Source organism: Suncus etruscus, chromosome 20 (genome assembly GCF_024139225.1).
Source record: "Suncus etruscus isolate mSunEtr1 chromosome 20, mSunEtr1.pri.cur, whole genome shotgun sequence".
Taxonomy (NCBI): domain Eukaryota; kingdom Metazoa; phylum Chordata; class Mammalia; order Eulipotyphla; family Soricidae; genus Suncus; species Suncus etruscus.
Genome location: NC_064867.1, coordinates 1,438,361 through 1,463,455, shown reverse-complemented (window position 1 = coordinate 1,463,455; position 25,095 = coordinate 1,438,361). Strand labels below are relative to the sequence as shown.

Below are 25,095 nucleotides of genomic sequence, written 5' to 3'. Positions count from 1 at the left end.
TGAGTGTAACCCTAAAAACAAACCAAAAAGTCTAATCCTTGGCACCACATGTCTCCCTAGCACAAAGCCAGAAGAGCCCTAAGGCCTAGAGGATAGCACAGCAGCGGAGTAGTTGCCTAGTGGGCAGTTGACTCTTGATCCCTTAATCTCCTTCTTTGGCATATGGTCCCACTAACCTGTCAGGAGTTATTCGTCAGAAGTAACCTCTGAGCACTGCCAGGTGTGGCCCCAAAACAAAAACAGAATAACCCAGTAGTGCCACACACACATACACACACATATACACATATAAACACATATATGTATATATATATATATACAAGGCTTTCAAGGACACTGGGGTGAAGATAGTCTTTGTTGTTCCCAGTATCCTCCTTTCCCTTTATGCCTCACTCTGAGTCACTCAGAACTTGCCTTGGGACTGATCGCTGCCCTCCATCCAAAAGCCATCTGTGAGGTTTGGGGATGGCTCAGGAGCATCAACTCACCCTTGCTGGGGTGAGGCTGCTGCGGGTTTGATGCCCAGAGCTACTGGCATTAACTCAAGCTGTCGGGGTGCGGGGATCAGTTCCCCTCTCTCGAGCGGCGTCTTGAGCGTCTCAAGGAGAGTCGGAAGCCATGCAAATTTGCAAAGGGTGATTTCTGTTTCTGGGGCCAGGGTGACACCAGGGTCAGTGCTCAGGGATGAACCCAGAGCAAAGACCCCGAACCGTTCCTTAAGCAGTGTTTTTATAGAGCACTTTCCCCAAGGGACAGCATATGTCATGGGAGTAGTATTCGTTGGCTACATATTACTTAGGAATACAGCACAACTCAGTTAAAAGAAAGATATTTAGCAAACAAAGAAACACTTGCCAAAGCCTAACAGACCACCACTAAAAGTTACACAGAGACAACTGCTAAAACTTAACAGACTGGGCCGAGCGGTGGCGCTAGAGGTAAGGTGCCTGCCTTGCCTGTGCTAGCCTTGGACAGACCACGGTTCGATCCCCCGGCATCCCATATAGTCCCCCCAAGCCAGGAGCAACTTCTGAGCGCATAGCCAGGAGTAACCCCTGAGTGTCACCGGGTGTGGCCCAAAAACCAAAAAAAAAAAAACCTTAACAGACCACCACTAAAAGTTACATGTTTATCCTACAGAACAATATTAAACTTAAGGTTCCATTTCTTTACCTTAAGGGCTGGAAGTGGGGGTGGCCACCTTACTCTTACTCCACATTACTAACAATTTTGCAAGCAAAGATCACAGAAAGTAGGAGCAATTTGAGCATATACTGTCCTCCTTGAGTAGATCCAGGTTCTTATCTCAGCCAATGCTAGCCTGTGGCTCTGAAGGTCATGAAACAGGACGCCTTGTAAGCTTAGAGAAACTTCAAACTTAAACTATATGCATTCATAAAAAGCGAAAACTTCTCGTTCTTTTCAAAGCTGTGACTGCCACTCTGGGCATCCGATAAGATTCCCTGAACCCACGAGGAGTAATTCCTGAGTGTAGAGTTATGAGTAACCCCTAAGCACTGAAGAGTATGGCCCCCAAAACCATAAAGAGAACAGAGAGACAGAGAGAGACTCTCTGGCAATACATTTTTGATTTGTTTTGGTCATACTCAGTGACACTTAGGAGTAACTCTTGGTTCTACACTCAGAAATTACTCCTGGCAGGCTTGGGGGGAACATATAGGATGCTGGGGATCGAAACTGGGTCAGCCATGTGCAAGGCTGTGCTATTGGTCTAGCCCCTATTGCAGCAGTTCTTGTGGCATAGACAAGGAGAATCCGAGGCCCAGGTCTGATTTTGGGAATTTTGCGGGGAGGGCAGGAAGTGTTGAGCCATACCCAGCGGAGCTCTGAGTTTATTCCAGGTTCCATGCTCAGGGATTATGTCTGCATCTATTCTCTGGCCCCAGACTTGGTGACTTACCCACTTCCTCCAGGGAAGCTGGCCGTTTCCGTGGGAGTGGACACACCTGGACCATGCCTGCCCTGTGGTTTGACAGGCAAGGCGCTGACAGCTCAGATGTGGGAACAGGCCTCTCAGCTGGAGGAGGGAAACTGCTAGAAATAAGCTGCCTTCCTGAGATGAACATTTTTCTTGGGGGCCGGAGAGATAGCATGGAGGTAAGGCCTCCATTCTGCCTCTCATGCAGAATGTCGGTGGTTCAAATTTCGGCATCCCATATGGGCCCCCGAGCCTGCCAAGAGCGATTTCTGAGCATAGAGCCAGGAGTAACCCCTGAGCACTGCCGAGTGTGACCGAAAAAACAAAAAAAAATTTGTTTTTCTCTGGGGGGGGGGGGGTCACACCTGACAGATTCAAGGGATACTCTGTGCTCAGGAATTACTCCTGGCTGGCTTGGGGACCATATGTGATGGTGACGGAGATAGAACCCTGCTCAGCGGGTGCGTGTTGAGTGAGTGTGTGTGCGTGTGTGTGTGTGTGTGTGTGTGTGTGTGTGTGTGTGCGCGCGCGCGCGCACGCGCCTTTCTTGCCATACTATTATTCTGCCTCCACAAAATAAAATTCTTTTTTAGTTTTTGGACCACACCCAGCAGTGCTGGGGGGTGTTAATACTCGTTCTGTGCTCTGCACTCAGAAATCACTCCTGGTGGGCCAGAGAGATGGCATGGAAGTAAGGCGTCTCCCTTAGCCCAGAATCAGGTCCCGCCGTAGGGTGGGAGCACAATGCCAGGTCACACTCTAGGGTAGGGCACAATTATTGATGAGAGTAGGATCAGTCACATAATAACCCCCTCAAGCTGAGCTGCCCATTGTGCGAGCAGAAGGCTGCACTGCAGGTCCAGGAAGCAGGCCTGGCAGTCTTCCCCGAGCGCTTCGACTTCTGCCAGCACCACAAGGATGAGGTGAGTCGGGGTCCCCCAAGCCTTGCCTGTGTGTGTCCGCCCTGGCCGATGTGGCGCACGCTCTAGACTCTCCAAGCTGTCCATGCCCACTGGCCGGGATTGGGAATGGGCCTCTAGTCTTGGAGCGTTCCTTGCCCTGCTTTTTTTGTGTGTGTGGTTCAATGTGTCCGTGATCACTGTGTGTGCTTCCCCGGCCACCACCCACGGGTGCATGTGTCTCCTGCCTGGCCTATGCGCCCAAAAGCTGGACTGCCTGCCTTGAGTGAGAAGACTGCCTTGTGCTTTCTAAACCCAAGTGGGGCTGCTGGGAACAACTCGGTGCTTGGTTCTGAGCTCTGCACCCCGCCCCTCGACTTCTGCCTACCCCCAACCTGTTATTTTCGGGGTAGCACTCGTGGCCCCAAAGCCCACTTGGCTTCTTTCTCCCTTTGGAAGAAAAAAAGCCAAACAAAATCATTTCAATTCACATTTTCTTGGTGAGTGCCTCGATTGCTAAAAGGTAAATTCTAGGGAGAAGGTTAGTTTATTTCTTTTACGTTCTGGTGGTACTTGGAATCGGGAAAATTTTATTTCCTTGTCCATTTGGTTGGCGGGAGGATATCTGCTAGTATGTTCTTTCATCGTATCTAGAAGCTGTGAAGGATTGAGCCTTAATGCCGTCCCGAAATTCCCTGGAATGGCAAGATGGAGACGATTCACTCTAAAATTAGCCTCAGATGAGGAGGGGGGAGGATGGAAGAGGTGTTTCTAGAATTCCAATTCGAACCAAACCAGCAGTTGAGGTGAAATGTCAGGTTTTATTTAGATTGCCAGTTAAAGATTCACAGATGTTTTATTGGGCCCAGTGTAGCCAGACTTGTCAAAGAGGTTTATATTCCTTTTAAATTATAATCCCATTCAAGCTGATAGAGAAGAGTCCTGAGAAAGAGCGAAGACAAGCTCCCCTGGCCTTAGCAGCCAGCTTGGATCACTTGAAAAGGCATTTTTTCTCTGCCACCTCGGGGTGGTCTCTATGCCAGGCTGCTGGGGCTGCGGGAGCCAGGCTGGGCCCAGAGCGGTCTCCCCTCCCCTCCCCTCCCCACACCAACATGGGGAGCACTGATTTCTGTTCAGACACGAGGAGCCTCTGGCACGCGGGATCCTTAGTCCACCACCGGGTCGGCTGAGCAGTTGCCTTCCTTCTTTTGGTTTCTGGGCCACAGCCCGAGCTGGGAGCACCGGAAGCACCTTCGGATGATGGCGGACTTCGCCCAGGTTGCAGAGGAGATTGGGCCGCCCCCGCTGAAGCCTCAGGGCCGGCCGAAAGAAGACCACCGCTGCCCCTGAAGCCCTAGGGCCTGCCCACAAAGGAAGAGCACCGTCGCCCCCGGGGCCCTGCCCGAATGGTCAGTGGAAAAAACTGGCCTGTGCCAGAAGCAGAAGCAGGCTGTCCCCTGGTGTGTTTGCAGGGGCTTCGCGAGCCAGGCCGGGCCCAGAGCGGTCTCCCCTGCTTTCCCCTCCCCACACCAACATGGGGAAACACTGACTGCTGTTCAGACAGCCGGGGGAGCAATGGGACGCGGGGTTCGAGCCACCGGGGTTGGCTGAGCAATTGGCTTTCTTTTTTGGTTCTTGGGCCACAGCCCGAGCAGTGCATGACTTTCGAATACAGGGCTGCTGCAGCAGAGTTTGCACTCAGGTGGGCAGAGGAGATGGGGTTGGGTGAGCAATTGTCTTTCTTTTTTGGTTCTTGGGCCACAGCCCGAGCTGTGCATGCCTTTGGAATACACGGATGCTGCAGCAGAGTTTGCACTCAGGTGGGCAGAGGAGATGGGGTTGGGTGAGCAATTGTCTTTCTTTTTTGGTTCTTGGGCCACAGCCCGAGCTGTGCATGCCTTTGGAATACACGGATGCTGCAGCAGAGTTTGCACTCAGGTGGGCAGAGGAGATGGGGTTGGGTGAGCAATTGTCTTTCTTTTTTGGTTCTTGGGCCACAGCCCGAGCTGTGCATGCCTTTGGAATACACGGATGCTGCAGCAGAGTTTGCACTCAGGTGGGCAGAGGAGATGGGGTTGGGTGAGCAATTGTCTTTCTTCTTTGGTTTTTGGGCCACAGCCCGAACTGGGGCAACCGGCAGCACATGCTGATTGCAGACCTCACAGATGCTGCAGCTGAATTTATAGTAAGGGGAAACATGACACCGCAGGCCAGGTCGCCCAGGCAGTTGCAGTGCAGACATGACCCGCGGGGTTCGAGCCGCGGGATTCCTTAGTCAACCACAGGGGTTGGCTGAGCAATTGTCTTTTTTTGGTTTTTGGGCCACAGCCTGAGCTGGGACCACCGGCTGCGCATTACTTTGGAGTATATGGATGCTGCTGCAGAATTCGCACTCAGGTGGGCAGAGGAGATCGCAGGACAGGGGGTGGAGCCAGCGACAGGAGTCCAGGAGCTTCAAGTGTGCTCCTTATCGTGGACTAGGAGGCCGAGGGCGCGGGTGTTGCCCCCGTGGAAGCCCCAGCAGCGCCCCCGGGGCCCCTGCCCAAAGCGGCCCAGGGAGGCCCAAGGGGGAAGCGGCCACTGGGTTTTGGGCTCAGGGCTTCCTCCTGCTGTCCCGGGATGCCGGGATTCGCCGCCCTATGCCCGGCTTTCTCTCAGGGCCCCAGAAAAATTTCAATGGGAGCAAAAGCCCCTTGGGAGGGATTTTCTTTCTTTTTTTTGGGGGGGGGAGGATTTTCTCAGGAGACTCGCTTTGTCACTCGCAGGCTGTGTGGAGAGGGAGCCGGGCCGAGGGTGGGGCCGTGCCAGTGGCCCCCCTCCATCACCCCTTCCCGGCACCAAAGATGCCAGCTCTACAGACAGCAGGACGTACCGGTCATGCCTTTGGGGCCACGCCTGGTGCGCTCAGGGCTTCCTCCTGGTCTCCCGGGATGCCGGGATTCACCGCCCTATGCCTGGCTTTCGCTCCGGACCCCCAGAACAAGTTTCAATGGGAGAAAAAAAAACCCTTGGGAGAAATTTTCTTTCTTTTTTTTTGGGGGGGGGAGGATTTTCTTAGAAGACTCGCTTTGTCACTTGCAGGCCCTGTGGACAGGCAGCCGGGGCGAGGGCGGGGCCGTGCCAGTGTCCCGCTCCACCACCCCTTTCCAGCACCAAGACCGCTGTGGCTTTGGACCAGTGCTGGATGCCACGGGCTGGGGCCTGCTGGCTCTCTCCCGCTGCCCTTCACATTCCAGTTCCTCTGCGTCCCCCATCTCCCATGTCCCTCCTGGAGGAGCCTCGGCCTGGTTCTGCCACCCTGTGTGGGTCTGGTGAGGGAGGGAGGCAGGAGGTCAGGAGGAGGGGAGCAGGTCGTGGACTTCAGGTGCATCTATCTTCTCCTTGCAGATGCCATGTCTGTGCCATGCTTTTTTCCATGGAAAAAACTGGCCCCGTGTCAGAAGCAGAAGCAGGCTGTCCCCTGGTGTGTTTGCAGGGGCTTCGCGAGCCAGGCCGGGCCCAGAGCGGTCTCCCCTGCTTTCCCCTCCCCACACCAACATGGGGAAACACTGACTGCTGTTCAGACAGCCGGGGGAGCAATGGGACGCGGGGTTCGAGCCACCGGGGTTGGCTGAGCAATTGGCTTTCTTTTTTGGTTCTTGGGCCACAGCCCGAGCAGTGCATGACTTTCGAATACAGGGCTGCTGCAGCAGAGTTTGCACTCAGGTGGGCAGAGGAGATGGGGTTGGGTGAGCAATTGTCTTTCTTTTTTGGTTCTTGGGCCACAGCCCGAGCTGTGCATGCCTTTGGAATACACGGATGCTGCAGCAGAGTTTGCACTCAGGTGGGCAGAGGAGATGGGGTTGGGTGAGCAATTGTCTTTCTTTTTTGGTTCTTGGGCCACAGCCCGAGCTGTGCATGCCTTTGGAATACACGGATGCTGCAGCAGAGTTTGCACTCAGGTGGGCAGAGGAGATGGGGTTGGGTGAGCAATTGTCTTTCTTTTTTGGTTCTTGGGCCACAGCCCGAGCTGTGCATGCCTTTGGAATACACGGATGCTGCAGCAGAGTTTGCACTCAGGTGGGCAGAGGAGATGGGGTTGGGTGAGCAATTGTCTTTCTTTTTTGGTTCTTGGGCCACAGCCCGAGCTGTGCATGCCTTTGGAATACACGGATGCTGCAGCAGAGTTTGCACTCAGGTGGGCAGAGGAGATGGGGTTGGGTGAGCAATTGTCTTTCTTTTTTGGTTCTTGGGCCACAGCCCGAGCTGTGCATGCCTTTGGAATACACGGATGCTGCAGCAGAGTTTGCACTCAGGTGGGCAGAGGAGATGGGGTTGGGTGAGCAATTGTCTTTCTTCTTTGGTTTTTGGGCCACAGCCCGAACTGGGGCAACCGGCAGCACATGCTGATTGCAGACCTCACAGATGCTGCAGCTGAATTTATAGTAAGGGGAAACATGACACCGCAGGCCAGGTCGCCCAGGCAGTTGCAGTGCAGACATGACCCGCGGGGTTCGAGCCGCGGGATTCCTTAGTCAACCACAGGGGTTGGCTGAGCAATTGTCTTTTTTTGGTTTTTGGGCCACAGCCTGAGCTGGGACCACCGGCTGCGCATTACTTTGGAGTATATGGATGCTGCTGCAGAATTCGCACTCAGGTGGGCAGAGGAGATCGCAGGACAGGGGGTGGAGCCAGCGACAGGAGTCCAGGAGCTTCAAGTGTGCTCCTTATCGTGGACTAGGAGGCCGAGGGCGCGGGTGTTGCCCCCGTGGAAGCCCCAGCAGCGCCCCCGGGGCCCCTGCCCAAAGCGGCCCAGGGAGGCCCAAGGGGGAAGCGGCCACTGGGTTTTGGGCTCAGGGCTTCCTCCTGCTGTCCCGGGATGCCGGGATTCGCCGCCCTATGCCCGGCTTTCTCTCAGGGCCCCAGAAAAATTTCAATGGGAGCAAAAGCCCCTTGGGAGGGATTTTCTTTCTTTTTTTTGGGGGGGGGAGGATTTTCTCAGGAGACTCGCTTTGTCACTTGCAGGCTGTGTGGAGAGGGAGCCGGGCCGAGGGTGGGGCCGTGCCAGTGGCCCCCCTCCATCACCCCTTCCCGGCACCCAAGCTGCCAGCTCTACAGACAGCAGGACGTACCGGTCATGCCTTTGGGGCCACGCCTGGCGCGCTCAGGGCTTCCTCCTGGTGTGCTGCGCTGCGGGGTTGGGGGATCCTACGGGATGCCCTGATTCGCCGCCCTATGCCCGGCTTTCGCTCCGGACCCCTAGAACAAATTTCAATGGGAGAGAAATCCTCTTGGGCCCTTGCCCTTGGGAAGGACTTTCTTAGGAGACTGGCTTGCTTTGCTTGCTTGCAGGCCTTGCCCCTGACAGCCCCTAGCCCAGAAGGAGGAACAGAGGAGCCCACGCGCCACACAGAGCAATGGGTATTACGCGGTCATTCCCTTTGGGCAACACCTGGCGACGCTCAGGGCTTCCTCCTGGCCTCCACTCGCAGATCGCCCCTGGCCTGCTGGGGGGACCCTAGCGGACGCAGGGATTCGACCACCATGCTTCCGCATGCAAGGCAAATGCCTGCCGCCATGCTCTCTCCCCAATTTTCCCAGAACAATTTTTAATAGGAGAAACAGACCCTGGCGTCTGGGAAGTCGCGGTCAGTTCGTGTTGCACGCTCCACCTGGGTTCAAAGATTAAAAAAAAAAACAGCGGGAGGGCAATTGCCTCGCAAGCAGACCATCCAGAAGGGACTGCCATAGAAATCCCGCATCCCATAGGGTCCCCCAACCTGCCAGGGGCGATTTCTGAGGCAAGAGGCAAGAGGAACCTATGAGCCTCTGACAGAACGCTCTTTTTTTTCTTCCAGGTTCCAATCTCCATCCTTCTTATTTTAGAGTATTTTTATAAATAAAAATAAAGCTATTTTTCCATAACATATTTGGCTACTGATTTTCTTTTTTCTTTTTTGTTTCAGATCTACACCCATTTGACGCTCAGGGCTTACTCCTGGCTATGCACTCTGAAATCGCTCCAGGTTTGGGGAGACCATATGGGACACTGGGGGATCGAACCATGGTCCGTCCTACGCTGGCGCTTGCAAGGCAGACGCCTTACCTCTAGCGCCACCTTCCTGGCCCCGAACATTTTTAACAGTATCTCAGAGACAAGAGAGATGAGGGCTGGTAGGTGCAGCTCATGACATGAAGCTCATGACATAGAGTGATGAGTGCAGTTGGAGAGATGACTACACTGAAAACGATCATAACAATGTGAATGAATGAGGGAAGTAGAAAGCCTGTCTCGAGTACAGGTGTAGGGGGGTGGGGAGGAGGGATATCTGGGAACTTGGTGGTGGGAATGTTGCACTGGTGAAAGGGGGTGTTCATTACATGACTGTAATCATACAACTATAATCATGTTTGTAATCATGGTGTTTAAATAAAGATAATTATAAAAAGAGAGGGGAGGGTGCAAAGAGGGTTATATGGTGCCATGAGCAAAGGGTGTGGTGCCATGATTGGATCCAGCAAGAGTGTGCATGTGAAACTAAACCTAATAAGAAGTATAGGAAGGTGTGTGTGGGGATATGTGGGGGGGGGGCAGGGACTGAACCTAGTAAGAGGGTATGTGAGCACATGTACTCTGGTATCAGGAGCAAAGCCAGCTGTGGAGCCAGGAGTAACCTCTGAGCACCACCAAGTGTCACTCAAAAACAAAAACTAACGAACCAAAAAAAATAATCAAGCAAAATTGAGAAAAAACATATCAGAGAACTCTTTCCTTGGGGGGATGGGGAGACACATAGTGGTGTTCAGGTTACTCCTGGATCAGTGCTCAGGGGCTCCCTCCAGTGGTGCTTGAGGACCACTAGGATCAAATCTAGCCATTCTATCTGCAAAGCATGCACCCAGTGACATGGAGCTATATATAGCTCCAACCCTAACTCCTACAACTTAGATTTAGAAAACTCAAATTAGAAAATAAAAAACCTGGGCCGGAGAGATAGCGCAATGGTAGGGCATTTGCCTTGCATAGAGCCGATCCAGGATGGGCGGTGGTTTGAATCTGGGCATCCCATATGGTCCCCTTACCTGCCAGGAGAGATTTCTAAGCACAGAGCCCTGAGTGCCGGAGAGAGAATATGTGGTTAGACACATGCCTTTAAAGGGTTCAGGGCTTGCATGTAATCAATCCCAGTTTGATCCCCAACCACGGCTAAGAGTGATCTCTGAGCACAGTCAAGCGTATCGAAACTCCGCCCAAAATAAAAGTAAGCAAATAAAACTCAGCAGGAAGGGGCTGGAGGGACAATACACAGGGGAAGGCATTTGTTGCACAGAGTTGGCCTAGGTTTGATCCCCAGTTTACCAGATGGTCCCCTGAGCCCACCAGGAGTAACCCCTGAGCACCGCAGGGTATAGCAGGGTGTGAACCCCCCCAACACACGCGTACACACACACACGAGAGAGAGAGAGAGAGAGAGAGAGAGAGAGAGAGAGAGAGAAAGAGAGAGAGAGAGAGAGAGTGAGACAGAGAGAGAGAGAGAGAGAGAGAGAGAGAGAGAGAGAGAGAGAAGCCCCTAAATCCTTGAAAAGCAAATCTCTCATTGGGGCTCCCTTCATGACTCACTTGGCTGGGTCGGGTAGATGATGAAATAATCGCTGAACTTGGGCAGCTGGCACTTCTCTTTGACAGCATCATAGTCCATGGGCTCATCACCCGTCTCGACACCATAATCTATCTTCTCTGCGTTTTAGGAATAAAAACAAACGGATGCCTCAAAAAACTAGTCATTGCATTCTATTTGGAATATACCCTAAGAGCCACAAAACATGACTCAGAAAAGACATCTGCACTTCTACATTCATGGCAGCACTATTCACAATAGACAAACTATGGAAACCAACCCAAGTGGTCAAGAAGTCATGAAATTTACTATGACACAAATGATGGAGAATATTCTGCTTAGTGAATTAAGTCAAAGGGAAAAGAACAGACACAGAATGTTGGCACTCATTTGAGGGATGTAAAGAAACATTATAGGAGAAAAATACCCAAAGGCAATAGAACAAAGGTCAAGGGAAGAACGTTTCCAACAATGGAGGGAGGTTGCTTAGGTCACAGAAGGGACCATGCTAGCAGTGATAGTACTACTCTATGGACAAGACACTGGCTGCTGAAAAGAGGTTACAACATACATCTGTACCGTGTATGTCAGTATTTCAGTAATAGCATCATAAAGCACACTACCTACAAGGTAAAACGGAAGAAGAAAGGTGTCTGCTCTAGCGGCAGTGTGAGGGGCAGGAAATCAACTGGGGACATTGGCAGAGGAAGTGGACACTGGTGAAGGGATGGGTGCTAGAAAATGGAACAACTTTGCATCTGTATCTCATGGTGATCTGATGCATTTTTTAAAAATATACTAACTCCAAGAGGCTGGAGCGGTGGTGTGGAGCGGTAAGGCGTCTGTCTGCCTTGCCAGCGCTAGCCTTGGACGTCGCATACAGTCCCCCAAGTCAGGAGCGATTACTGAGTGCATAGCCAGGAGTGGCCCTTGAGCATCACCGGGTGGGGTCCAAAATACAAATAAATAAATACTAAGTCCCATATACCTTGACACTAGTGGCCCTTACTAAAAAAACATTTCTCTCCCAGGCATGACTTTCCTGCCATTCTTTTTTTTTTTTTTTTTTTTTTTGGTTTTCGGATCATACCTGACAGCCCTCGGGTTACTCCTCAGAAGTCACTCCTGGCAGGCCCAGGGGACCACATGGGATGCCAGGATTCATACTACCGTCCTTCTACATGCAAGGCAAACACCCTACCTCCATGCTATCTCTCAAGCCCCATTCTGTCATTGTTTTTCCAGTTCCAAGCCCAAGAACCCTAGACAGCTGATGTAAGTTATATCAGCCAAGTTATATCAGCTACTTAAAATATGGGGCTGAAGAGAGAGGAGAGAGAAATAGTATAATGGGTAGGACATATGCCTTGCACCCGGCTAAACCTGAGTTCAACTCCCAGCATCATCCCTATAATCCCCTGAGCACTGTCAGGTATGTTTCCTGAAAGCAGAGCTAGGAGTAATCCTTGAACAACACCACATATGGGACAAAGTCCTCTCCCCCCAAAAAATAAAAATAAAAATCATAAAAAGAGGGGCCTGGGCGGTGGCGCAATCTTTATGGCGTCTGCCTTGCATGTGCTGCCTAGGACAGACAGAGGTTTGATTCCCTGGCATCCTATATGGTAACCCAAGCCAGGAGCGATTTCAGAGCGCATAGCCGGGAGCATCACCAGGTGTGGTCCAAAATCAAAACATAAAGAGGACTGGAGTGATAATACAGTGGTAGGACGTTTGTCTTGCATGCTGCTGACCAGAACAGACCCGGGTTTGATCCCCAGCATCCCATATGGTCCCCCCTAACCCCAGCCTTCCAGGAGCAAATTTCTGAGCTCAGAGCCAGGAGTAACTCCAGAGCAACACCAGGTGTGGCCCAAAAACAAACAAGTCATAAAAAGATAGCAGAGGGGCCAAGACCCTTCCCTAAGCATGGTAAGCCCTGGAAACTAAATGGGTATGGCCCCCAAACTAGCAAAGTAAATAAAAATGCATGCATTTACTTAATTCTCAACTCTCCACAGGAGATTTTCCTAGAAACACACTGTACAACGAACTTCCACACATACCTCCCCTGCACGCCTGGACGATGAAGATCTTGGGCTTCCTCTGAAGGGCCGGACAGTTTTTATTGTTGAACATTTCAAAGATTTTTTCCAGGCTCACTTTCTCACCATCTTTCATTTTAATAAAGCCTTGCTCGCCGTGGGACATGAGAGTCACAATGCAGCAGCCAATCTCATCTTTCATTTCATTGAGCTCATCCCGAAATGATGTTATTTTTTCAAGGAACTCCTGCAAAGCAAGGAAATTTCAGAGAAGAGAAGGTGGGAAAATCTCAAATGCTAGAAATGGCTCCGATGCTAAGTAGTCTGGGGAGATTAATAACAAAATTATCTAAATTCCAAAATAGAGTGTAATATCAGCATATCTGACTCACTTAGTTTTTGTTTGCTCTCAGAATTGGTGTTTGTTTTTGGGTCACTGATACTTCTTTGATTAAATTAGTATGGGCCCGGAGAGATAGCACAGCGGCATTTGCCTTGCAAGCAGCCGATCCAGGACCGAAGGTGGTTGGTTCGAATCCCGGTGTCCCATAGGGTCCCCCGTGCCTGCCAGGAGCTATTTCTGAGCAGATAGCCAGGAGTAACCCCTGAGCATCACCGGGTGTGGCCCAAAAACCAAAAAAATAAATAAAAGATCTAACCATTTCAATAAAGTCAATATTGATGGGGACCAGAGAGATAGCATGGAGGTAAGGCATTTGCCTTGCATGCAGAAGGACAGTGGTTCGAATCCCGGCATCCCATATGGTCCCCCAAGTCTGTCAGGAGTGATTTCTGAGTGTAAAGCCAGGAGGAACCCTGAGCGATGCCGGGTGTGACCCAAGGGGAAAAAAAGTCAATACTGATGGACCTGAGTGGTAAGTGGGGTGTTTGCCTTGCATGTGGCTGACTCAGGATGGACCCTGATTCAATCCCCAGCATCCCATATGGTCCTCGAGCCTGAGAGGAATGATTTCTGAGCACAGAGCCAGAAGTAACCCGAGTGCCGCTGGGCATGGCCCCCAAACCAAAAAAAAATCCCAAAAAGCAAAAACCAAAAACCTACCAAAAACATAACCTGTCAATATTGATAAAGTTCTAAGACCGAAGCGATAGCACAGTGGTAGGGTGCTCGCCTTTCACTTAGTCAATCCAGGATGGACCTCAGTTCGATCCCCAGTGTCCCATATGGTCCCTCAAGCCAGGAGCGATTTCTGAGCGCATAGCCAGGAGTAACCCCTGAATGTCACCAGGTGTGGTACCAAAACAAAACAAAATATTGACAAAGTTTTATATTCTATATTCAAAGAGACAAAAATTATTTACATGTTGAAAATTGGGTTAGAGAGGTAATATGAAAGTATTTCAGCAATACCACAACAGGTACAAAATAGCACAGCTGTTTTGTACACAGCTGACCCAGGTTCAATTTCTGGCGCTTAGACCTTAGCCCACCAGGAGTGATTTCTAAGTGCAGAGCCAGGGTAACACGTAAGCACCATCACACACACACACACACACACACACACACACACACACACACACACACACACACACAAAAACAAGGTTAGGCAATGCATGTTGCCTTGTACACAGCCTTGTACTGATGCTGATTCCATTCCCAACACTACACATGGTCCCCTCAAACACTAGCAAAGATCTCACTCTCCTGAGCAAAGAACCAGGAGCAGCACTGCTGGGTGTGGATTCCCCCCAAACCCTAGCACTATAAAATAAAAAACTGCAAAAATGATTATGAAAAATGAAAACAGTAGAGAACAGTAAGTTAATCCGATGCAGGATTAATTTACAAAAAAGTCCCAATCAGGGGCCAGAGAGATAGCATGGAGGCAGGGCGTTTGCTTTTCATGCAGAAGGTCGGTGGTTCGAATCCCGGCATCCCATAGAATCCCCCGAGCCTGCCAGGAGTGATTTCTGAGCATAGAGCCAGGAGTCCCCCTGAGCGCTGCCAGGTGTGACCCCACAACAAAACAAAACAAAAAAGTACCAATCAAAATCCCAAAAGATTTCTGTGAAACTACACCATTTGACTTTCAAGATCATAGAGAATAGGGAACACGGGATATGAGTAAGTCTCGCACTGGCTGACCTGGGCTCAACGCCAGGTCTTATGGTCCCCTGAACTCACACGAGGGGTGGTTCCTGAGTGTAGAGCAAAACCTAGGTTCGATCCCTGGCACTGCATGATTGTCCCCCACAAGCACTACTCGAAGTGATCCCCAGTTAGTGCATCGGGAGAGTTCCTGGGTGGAACCCAAGACCAAGAGATAAAACAAAAATGCAGGGCCAGAGTGATAGCACAGAGGTAGAACATTTGCCTCGCAAGCTGTTGACCCGGGATGGACCCGAGTTTGATCTCCGGCATCCCATATGGTCCAGCAAGACATCCAGGAGCGATTTCTAAGCATACAGCAGGGGTAACCCTTGAGTACCACCAGGTATGCCCCCAAAACAGACAAAAACAACTCTAAAAATTCAAAAAGTTGATCCACGTATTATAGGAAGTCGGTTCATGATAAAATAGGAACTTTAGGTACCAAAAGGATATAGCATTCAATCAATGTCAACAACCAAGAATAGGCTAGAAAACAAAGATAACTTCTCTCTCACATTGTCTTAAAATTAAAATTCCAGAGAATAGAAGGCTAACCTTTAAAAAATCCTACACATATTCCAGAAAATATATTTTTTCAGAAAAAAAAATTTTAAATATTTACTTTGGGCACCTGAGCACAGAGCCAGGAGTAATCCCTACCCAAAAAATGCTAAATAAATAAAATGATTAGGTGTGTCAGGCCTAGGGTTCCATATCTATGGCATAATAAAGACATGAAAACCAAGAAACCAGAAGTAGAAGTTTAGTCACAAAAACTAAGGTTTCTGTCTGACAAGAACACGAAAGTGAAAAGGGAAGCAGCGGAGAGGACTGAGAGGCTTCAGTGGCACTGGACAAGCAATGAGGCCAGTTTTCTTCCCAGCCATTGCCCTAATGGAAAATTTTTGATCCAAAATGAAGTGAGGGGGATGAAGCCCTGGGCTCAATCTCTGGCACCACACACACAAAAAACGGTAGAGAAAAAAACAGATCCTATATTTTATAAGTGAGTAATATTCAGGGAAAAAGAACAATAAACATTTAAAAAAGGAAACCAGTGAAAAGGGGCAAAAGGGGTTAGGATGTAACTTCATGGTAGAAGACAAGCCTTCTTGCATGTGAGTCCCTGGGTTTGAACCCCAGCTCCAGAGAAAAAGTGTTTGTGTAGTTGCAAATGAGCAAAGGATAGCAATTTACAGAAAGAAGAAATACAAAGGCCAAAAAATGAGGCCGGAGTGATAGCACAGCGAGTAAGGTGTTCTACTGGCATATGGCCTACCTGGGTTCGATCTCGGCACCCATATAGACCCCTAAAAAGTAATTTCTGAGCACAGAGCCAGGAGTAATCCCTGAGCACCACCATCTGCGGTAACCCCCTAAAAAAGATACCCCAAAAGGGGGGGGGTAAAAGCATGTTTAACAGGGGCTGGAGAAATTAGAGCAAAAGTTTAGCAGCAATCTGACTTAAGAATGACCATGGTCTGATTCCCAGCATGGTTTATGGTTGACCAAGCACTGCTAGGTGTGTTCCATGAGCACAGAGTCAAGAGTAAGCCCTACGGCAGTCAGGGATGGTCTAAATTTAAATGAATAAATAATAGGGGCCCTTAAGAATAAAAAATTAAAAAAAAAAGAAGAAAAAAATAGGGACCAGAACAATATCACAGCAGGCAGGCCATCTGCCTTGCCCTCAGCTGACCCTGGTTTGATCCCCAGCATCCCATAAGGTCCCCCTGAGCCTTCAAAGGAGAGAACTTCTGAGTTCTGCTGTTATCTGTGGCCCAAAACCCCCCCACCAAGGATAGAGGGTCAGAGCCATAGTACAGCAGGTAGGGCATTTGCCTTGAACATGGCGGACCTGGTTCAATCCCCAGCATCCCATATGGTCCCCCAAGCACCACCAGGAGTAATTCCTAAGTGTAGAGTCAGGAGTGATCCCTAAGCATTGCAGGCTGTGGCCCAGAAACAAAACAAAAAAGAAAGAGAAAACTTGTCCAACCAAACTAACGATTGGGAAAATAAAGCAGTGAAATATTTTTGCCGGTGAACTACTACTAAGCATGTATAAACAAATATTAACAGAGGTAGAGAAAGTCGCTAGGAAGACAATTCTAGACTCTAGGAAAAATAAACTGCCACAGACTGAACTGAAAATTGAGCTGGACAGTCAGGCTGAAGCTCCCAGACAGTAACTGTCAGCCAGTCATCTGGGGAAATGAAAAGCCATAGAATAATCAAGAAGTGTTTGAAGAGACAAGATACATTTTGATTTTGTTTTGTTTTTCCGCTACACCCAGCAGCACTCAGGGGATACTCCTGGCAGACTCGGGGACCATATGGGATGCCAGAAATCAAACCAAGGTCTGTCAGGGGTCAGTTGCATGCAAGGCAAACATCCTACCTCTGTGGTATCGCTCTGGCCCACCAAGATATATTCTGAAAAGGAGTATGCAGCTCATCACTCTGAGTCCCCTAGGGAAGGAACAGGGCAAGTTCCTTCCTCTGCTGCACACACAGACACACCCTGTCACTGCCATCACCCCAACGGCCCAGCGTCAGGACTTTTCCACTAATCTCTGCAAACACATAACTACTAAAAACTCCAGGAATGCTGGATTTGTGGCTGACATCTCCGGGGATTCCAGGGCAGGCACCCTCTCGCCTCTCCCTGCCCCTCACCTCTTCCCCATGCCTCTGGGCTTCCAGAAGTCCCAGCAGCCACACACATGATCCAACACTGCCAGCATCTGAGCTCATCGAAGAAGTCCTGAAATGCTCGGCTGCTTACATGGCCGTGAGACATCTCTGTAGTTTCAATACTGACATCCCAGTATGAACAAACCAAATTAGATGTGAAATTTCATACAAGCCACATAAGCTCAACAAACAGTTTAGCAGGCCTTCAGACAATGACGGAAGACTCCATTGCAAGGTAAGCTAGGTTCCACACATTTTCTGTTAATCGAGAGTTTTTTAGTTTTTTGGTTTGGGGGCCATACCTCACGGTGCTCAGGGGTTACTCCTGGCTTTGTGCTCAGAAATTGCTCCTGGGGGCCGGAGAGATAGCATGGAGGTAAGGTGTTTGCCTTTCATGCAGGAGGTCATCGGTTCAAATCCCGGCGTCCCATATGGTCCCCCGTGCCTGCCAGGAGCGATTTCCGAGCATGGAGCCAGGAGTAACCCCTGAGCACTGCTGGGTGTGACCCAAAAACCACAAAAAAAAAAAAAAAAAAGAAATTGCTCCTGGAAGGCTCGGGGGACCATATGGGATGCTGGGAATCAAATCTGGGTCCATCCTGGGTCAGATGCATACAAGGCAAATGCTAGTATGCTATCTCTCTGGCATCAAGGGTTTTTTTTTAATATAACTCCATTATCATTTAATTGTAACAAGCAATATTAAGCAAATTATTTACTTACTTGTTATTGATATAACAGTATAACATTAATATTATATAATGATAATATTATTATTGACAAGGGGCAGGCTTGGGGGAGGTTGAAAAACCTGGGACAATGGTAAAGGGAATGTTATACTGGAGGTGGGGTTGGTGTTGGAATATCGAGTTCCAGAAAAAACTATTTGCATTATTAATAATTTACATATTATTAATTTTATTATTAATAATGCATTAATTCTGTAACCACAGTGTTTAAAATAATGAAATTTTTTTTGTTTGTTTGTTTTTTAAAAAGGATTATGGAGCTACAACCAAGGAAACCAGACAGTTGGGAGATAACTGACAGGCTGGGCATAGGTTTGACAAAACGAAGAACCAAGAAACTGCCAAGGTCAAAAGGCCTTTTTGGACTAGAGAGAACAGGAATGAAATAGAAACAACAGGCACTCTGGTACCATATGTCCGCCCACCCTCCCAGGTCCACCAAGAGTGACCCACCAAACACAGAGCTGGGAGCACTGCCTTTAATCGAAGCACCACCAGCTGTGACTCAAAACAGAAACAAAAACAAAATGTCCTTCTCCCTGGCAATTGCCTAGAAATCATTTCCTTCTCCTTGACCCTCAGTCCAAGGTGAAGCAGTCTGGAAAATCCCTGGAAAATCAGCTTTATAAAGCAAGCCTGGCCCTCCAGCCTGTGTCCTGGGTGGATCTCTTCTTCCTTCGACTAAAGCTCTCCTGACTAAGCCTGGCCCTCCAGCCTGTGTCCTGGGTGGATCTCTTCTTCCTTCGACTAAAGCTCTCCCGACTCTGGCCCTGGTCTCCTCCCAGGGAGTGAACTTCCTTTCCTTCAGGGGCTCTCTTTTCTCTTTCAGGAGAAACCCACTCGTGCAAATCCCCTTCCACAAAAAAGCAGCTTCAATGCTCTATGATCTGTCTTCTCTGGAAGTTCTTTTCTGTAATTTAAACAGATGAAACCCAGACTGATTTCTTTCCTGCAGAGAGCCACTGCCCTCAAACCACAGCTCCCCCAAAATCTGAGTGGCAGAGTCTAGAGAGACACTATAAGGTTAAGATTTGATCTGTGGCCAATGTAGAAGATCCCTCTGTGTTGCCAGGAATGACTCCTGAGCACAGAGCCTCTGAGGTCTGCTGGGTTTGGTCCCTAACACTCCCTCCCAAATGTGTTTTACCCTTCCACCACCATCCTTGGGCTACACATTTCTGTCATATTTAAATATTAACACTTCTGCCCAGGCCATGCAGGTTTCTATCCCTGTACAGACTTTTGCACCTCTCCAAGTGAACCCCTAAAAGACTTTTCCAATCCCCTAGGTGCCAGGTTAGCTGGACTGCATCTGGAGGGCCACAGGGGGACCTCTCACAGCTGCTTCTGAAGTCTACACTGTTCCTAAGGGCTCTAGAACTCTCTCCTTCTGGACTCCCCATGGCTGATCCTCCACATCTCCTCGTCTACCTTGCTAGGACACGTTCTCAAAATCCCATTCTTCGATGGCTCCAGTCCTCTCCTTAGGGCTAGAGCCTCAGAGGTTCTTTCCAGACTGACAGGCAGGCTTGGCTCTCCCCCAGCAAGGAAGAGGGCCAAGGAGCAGGGCAGCCCCACGGTACCATGTTGTCGGGATCGATGCAGGCCGTGTACTCAAAATGGCACTGGCCCAGCCACTCCCTCATCAGCTGGACGTCCTAGTGCGCTCCTGGCCTGTGTTTCTTCACACACATGAGGAAGGCCTGCCGTTTGCCACTCAGGTCGTAACAGTCCTAGGGGCAGGGAAAGCCAAACACTATAGACCCACCCACAACACAGAAAATACAATCTTTGAGGGACACAGAGAGATACACACTCATATGCATAGACACATATTATATACAAATTCATCCGTGTGTGTATATATGTATAGATGTGAAGCGATGGGGAAGCTGTTTTGTTAGTTTTCATGTCCAGCATCCCACCAAAGCTCAGAATCTTGTCCTAGCAGCGTTTAAGGATCATGTGACCAAACTCCTGCCTTCTGCATGTAAATCATGTGTTCAGCCCCATAGACATTCTCTCTAGGCCTGAAGTGATGAGTTTCTTGTGAGATTAATAGTGAAGTCTCGCCTCAGATAAGGAACTGCCTCTCATCAGATTTATTACAAGGATTTATTATAGTTCTTCAAATATCTTCTTCAGTCTAGCACTGAAAAGTTAATCTCCTTTTTTTTTTTTAGTTGTTTTGGGCCACATCTCCTGGTACTCTGCACTAACTACTGACCCTGTGCTAAGGAGGACTATATGTGGAGCCTGGGATCGAATCCTTGTTCGACTGTGTACAAGATAAGAGCCCAGCCTGCTAAACTATCTCTCTGACCCTTCAATCTCAGTTTGAAATTCCTAAATACAGCCACAACTACTAGTTTGAGGAAACAGAGTAGAGGAAAGGGGGGAAGGGCAATAGAGACCGCTCACTTGGGGGAGCTCAGGACCTCTGCCATGCCAGGGCTCAAGTGGAAACTCAATCTTTGAGCTAACTCCCTGGTCCACCTATATAGCTCATTTCTTTTTTTCCCTTTTTTTTTTTTTTTTTGCTTTCTGGATCACACCCAGGCAGCTCTCAGGGGTCGCTCCTGGCAAGCTCAGGGGACCACGTGAGATGCCGGAAATCAAACCCATGTCCGTCCGGGTCAGAAATGTGCAAGGAGATACCCTAAGGCTTTGCTATCTCTCGGGTCATTTTTTTTTTTTCTACTGCCCATTTTTGTGGAAGGGTGTTGGGGTCATACCAGCAGAGCTTAGGACCATTCCTAACAGAGCTTGAAGAGTCATATAAGGTGTCAGGGGCTAAATCCAGGCTGACGATGTGCACTGAAGTTTAGTTTCACTTTTATTTAACTGTACTTTTTGTTTTGTTTTGGTGCTACCCCGTGGAGCTGAGGTGCTCCCAGCTCAAATGTTCAGGGAACCATGAAGAGGACAGAATCAAAGCCCAGAAAAGGAAGATGGATTTAAAGAGTGATTTGTCTCAGCGCTGGCAAGAACCTATTTTTTTTTTTTTTTTTTTTTTTTGGTTTTTGGGTCACACCCGGCAGTGCTCAGGGGTTACTCCTGACTGCTCAGAAATAGCTCCTGGCAGGCACGGGGGACCCTATGGGACACCGGGATTCGAACCAACCACCTTTGGTCCTGGATTGGCTTCTTGTAGGGCAAACGCTGCTGTGCTATCTCTCCGGGCTCTTTTTTTTTTTTTTACACCTATTTACATATTTATTTTACTATCTAGGGGAGGAGGGTGTCCCCTTCCTGCAGTACTCAGGATCTGTCCCTGGCTCTGCACTCAGAGGTCACAACTGGACGGTAGTATCCAGGGAACAATATGCAGTGCCCAGGGTCAAACTGAGGTCTTCCATATACAGGGCAGGCACCTGATCCTCTGAACCATCTCTGGCTACCCAAGGTCTCTTCAAAGAGACCCGAATTCACCAGGACCCTGACACAGTCCATGAAGGGTATGGGGGAGTAGAGTTGAGGGGTGCTTCTGTCCATCTGCTCCTCTACTCAAAAGCCCCCCAAATACCCTCCGTTAAGATCCTCCAGAAGAAAGAATCTCTACTCTGCAAGCCAAGTTGCTCAGGTCTCCTCTGACCCAGAGATGCCCAGATGTTAGTGTCTTCTTTTATTGTTTGTTTTGGGGCCATACCCACCCGGCAGCGCTAAGGAATTACTCCTGGCTCTGCATTCAGGAATCACTCCTTGGCAGGCCTTGAAAGTGTCAGGGAGGGCCGGGCGGTGGCGCTAAAGGTAAGGTGCCTGCCTTGCCTGCGCTATCCTTGGACGGACCGAGGTTCGATCCCCTGGTGTCCCATATGGTCCCCCAAGCCAGGAGCAACTTCTGAGCACATAGCCAGGAGTAACCCCTGAACGTTACTGGGTGTGGCCCAAAAACAAAAAAAAAAAAGTGTCAGGGATCAAACAAGGATTGGCCACATGCCAGGCAAGCACCCTAACCACAGTACTATCTTATCTGGACCCTGTTAGTGTCTTGTCTTTTCTTTTCTTTCCTTCTTTCCTTCCTTACTTTCTTTTCATGTCTTCTTAAAGGGTCTTTCTACTTGTCTTTGAAGCTAAAAATCATGAAGACTCTCCTTTTGACCCAATTGTCCACCAGTGACCTCTGACGTGCCATCAGGGCCATCAGCTTCACCCAAGAGAAGAGTGGAAGGAAGTTACTCTCACAGAAACCTCCCCAGGGATGTGCTGCAGGAGAAGTAACAGAGCCAGAAGGCAATAGAAAATGAGAGGCCTCAAACCAATGTAATTACTTGGTTAGTACAAGTAAGCCCTTCGGGCCCGGAGAGATAGCACAGCTGCTTTGCCTTGCAAACAGCCGATCCAGGACCAAAGGTGGTTGGTTCGAATCCCGGTGTCCCATAGGGTCCCCCGTGCCTGCCAGGAACTATTTCTGAGCAGACAGCCGGGAATAACCCCTGAGCAACGCTGGGTGTGGCCCAAAAACAAACAAACAACAAAACAAAAAAGAAGTAAGCCCTTCAAGAATGGGCAATGCAACTTAAAAGAGATTCAGCATTTTAGTCAGTAAGTTTCGGACAGGAAGCAGCCCTTCAGCTCTGGCTGGGAAGGAGGGAGAAAAGGAAGGAGGGAGGAGAGGGAGGAGAGGGAAGAGAGGGAAGAGAGGGAAGAGAGGGGAGAGAGGGGAGAGAGGGGAGAGAGGACAGAGAGAGGGAGATAGGGAGGAGGGAGGGAGGGAACAGCCATTCTTTAATACAGAGAAATGTGTATGGGGTTGCTTATGAAGCCAATAGAGTAACAAGAGCTTCGTTCCTCTACTAGAAAAATACTTTGACTAAATCTTTTACACTTAATATCCAAAAGTAAAGAAAGAGAAAAAAGATATTTACCAGGTCTTCCTCAACACAGTCATGGTTTCTCTTTAGAATCTTTCTTGAAGTCACTAAATTTTTATTTTAAAAAAAAAAAAAGAAAAGAAAAGAGCATTATTTTTCCCTTTTTTATTTAAAAAAATCAAGATGTTGTTATTCCTATGACCAGAAAACTTATCCCAAGGAAAAGAACAAAACAAAACAAAACCAAAACAAACTTTTTCCATAAACTTTTATAGCTCTGGATCCAGAAAGTTTCGATCTCATTTTATTTGCCTTGGGTTTGGGGCCCGATTAGGCAGTGTTCAAGGGCTACTCCTGGCTCTGTGCTCAAAGGTCACTTCTAGTGGTGCCAGGAATGGAACCAGTGTTGGTTGGAAGCACACAAGGCAAGCCACTTAACCCCTATGCTCTCACTCTGGTCCCCCTCAGCCTCAGAATAGGTTCCTGCACAGGGGAGATGTATTCATAGGCTAGAGCCATGCTGGGCTTGCTGGCAGGAATGGGGCTGAGACTGATCCCAGGGGCTGCATGGTCTTCCAGCCTCACCAGAAGAAACCCCACCCCCCACCCAGGACCAGCAAGGAGTAGTCCTGGGTACCAACTGGTACGACCCAATAGACAAAATAAAAGATTTCTCAGAGTGGGGCCAGACTGATAGTACAGTAGGCAAGGTGCTTGCCTTGCATGTACTTGGCCAGGGTTTAATCCCCAGCATCCTATATGATCCTCTGAGCTCACCAGGAGTAATCCCTCTTCATCAATGAGTGAGTACAAAAACCCCCAAACAAAAAATTTTTAGAAATGAAAGAATGTTAAAACGAAAGTGGTTCCCAAGGTTTGGGGAAGTCTGCCCCCTCCCCCTGAAAAAGCTTCCTTATAGAGCAAACCCTGAGGCTAGAAACCTAAAACAACAAATCCTTTACAAGTCCCATTAGGAGTAGGGGCTGAAAGATTCCGGGGAAGAAATGAGAAAATAAATCAAAACAAAGAACAATTAAATACAACTGAAAGACTTGAAATTCACAGTGACCTCAATAAACCTCATTAAAAGGAGGGGGAGAACTAATTGCATTGATTAACCACACTTGGTCCTTTAAGAGACCAAACATCCACCAAGGGAAGGAGATAAAACAAAGGAAACTGCTGTTTCTTGTTCAAGTACTTAGTGGGCCCCTGCAAAGCCATGATACTGAGCAACTCGGATAATTCTGGGTAAAATGGACAATGTATTCTCAACAGCAAGAAGCTCCGGTCTCAATGTGTAGTGGTGCAGTTAGAGAAATAACTACGCTCACAACTACCATGAGAGAAGTAAAAGCCTGTCTGAAATACAGGCAGGGGGTTGTATGAGGAGGGAGTTGGGGGACGCTGCACTGTTAAAGTGAGGTGTTCTGTTTATGACTGAAACCCAACTGCAATCATGCTTTTTATCATGGTGCTTAAAGATTATTTATATTTAAAAAAATAAAAAAGATGCATCCCCTGTCTAGTGGGCCAGAGTGCTAATATAACTGGTAAGGTGCTTGCCTTGCATGCCCCCACATGGTCCCCGGAGCTCACCAGAGGTAATTCCTGAGTACGGAGCCTTGAGTTACCACAGAGCATTGCCGGATGCACCCTCTTCCCACAGGAAAATTAAAAAAAAGTAATAACTCCAGCTGTAACAGTGTGATGACCAAAGTTCAAAACTGAAACCGCTCAAGCTGGGGTAGTAGGAGCAAGTGCCCGGAGTCCTGGTCCAGGAGGGCTGGCAAGAGGGTCCTGGGCCAGTCTAGACTCTCAGGCTGTGAACACTGACAGTTGTCATCCATTGCAAATAAAAAATCCAGTCACCTTTGCCTCCCTCAAAACGCACTCAGATCCTGAGGGAGCTTAGGGACAGGGAGCCACTGATGCCCATTGCAGGGCCTATCTCCATGCCTTGCATGTACACACACACACACACACACACACACACACACACACACACATACATGCATACATGCACACCCCACTTTTTTCCGTTTTTCTGTCTTCTTCGGGGTCCGCACCCGGCAGTTAGTTCTCCAAGTTTCCTCCAGCCTCTGTGCTCACAGAACCAACCCTGCATGAAGGCATAGAAACCTAAAAATCGAGCCCATCAATGCCTTCCTTAGAGCCCCATCAGGAGCAAGAAGTGGGGAAAAAACTAACAGCCAATGCAACCCCATCTCTGGGGCCCAC

The 25,095-nt window shown here is 49.0% G+C and overlaps 1 protein-coding gene and 1 pseudogene across 1 annotated transcript in view; both read right to left on the bottom strand.

Moving 5' to 3' along the window:
- The window catches only part of GORASP1 (golgi reassembly stacking protein 1), a 737,102-nt gene that overhangs the window by 201,067 nt on the left and 510,940 nt on the right, over window positions 1–25,095 (bottom strand). The window lies entirely within an intron of this gene.
- Window positions 7,532–24,498, bottom strand: LOC125998185 (caspase-14-like; annotated as a pseudogene).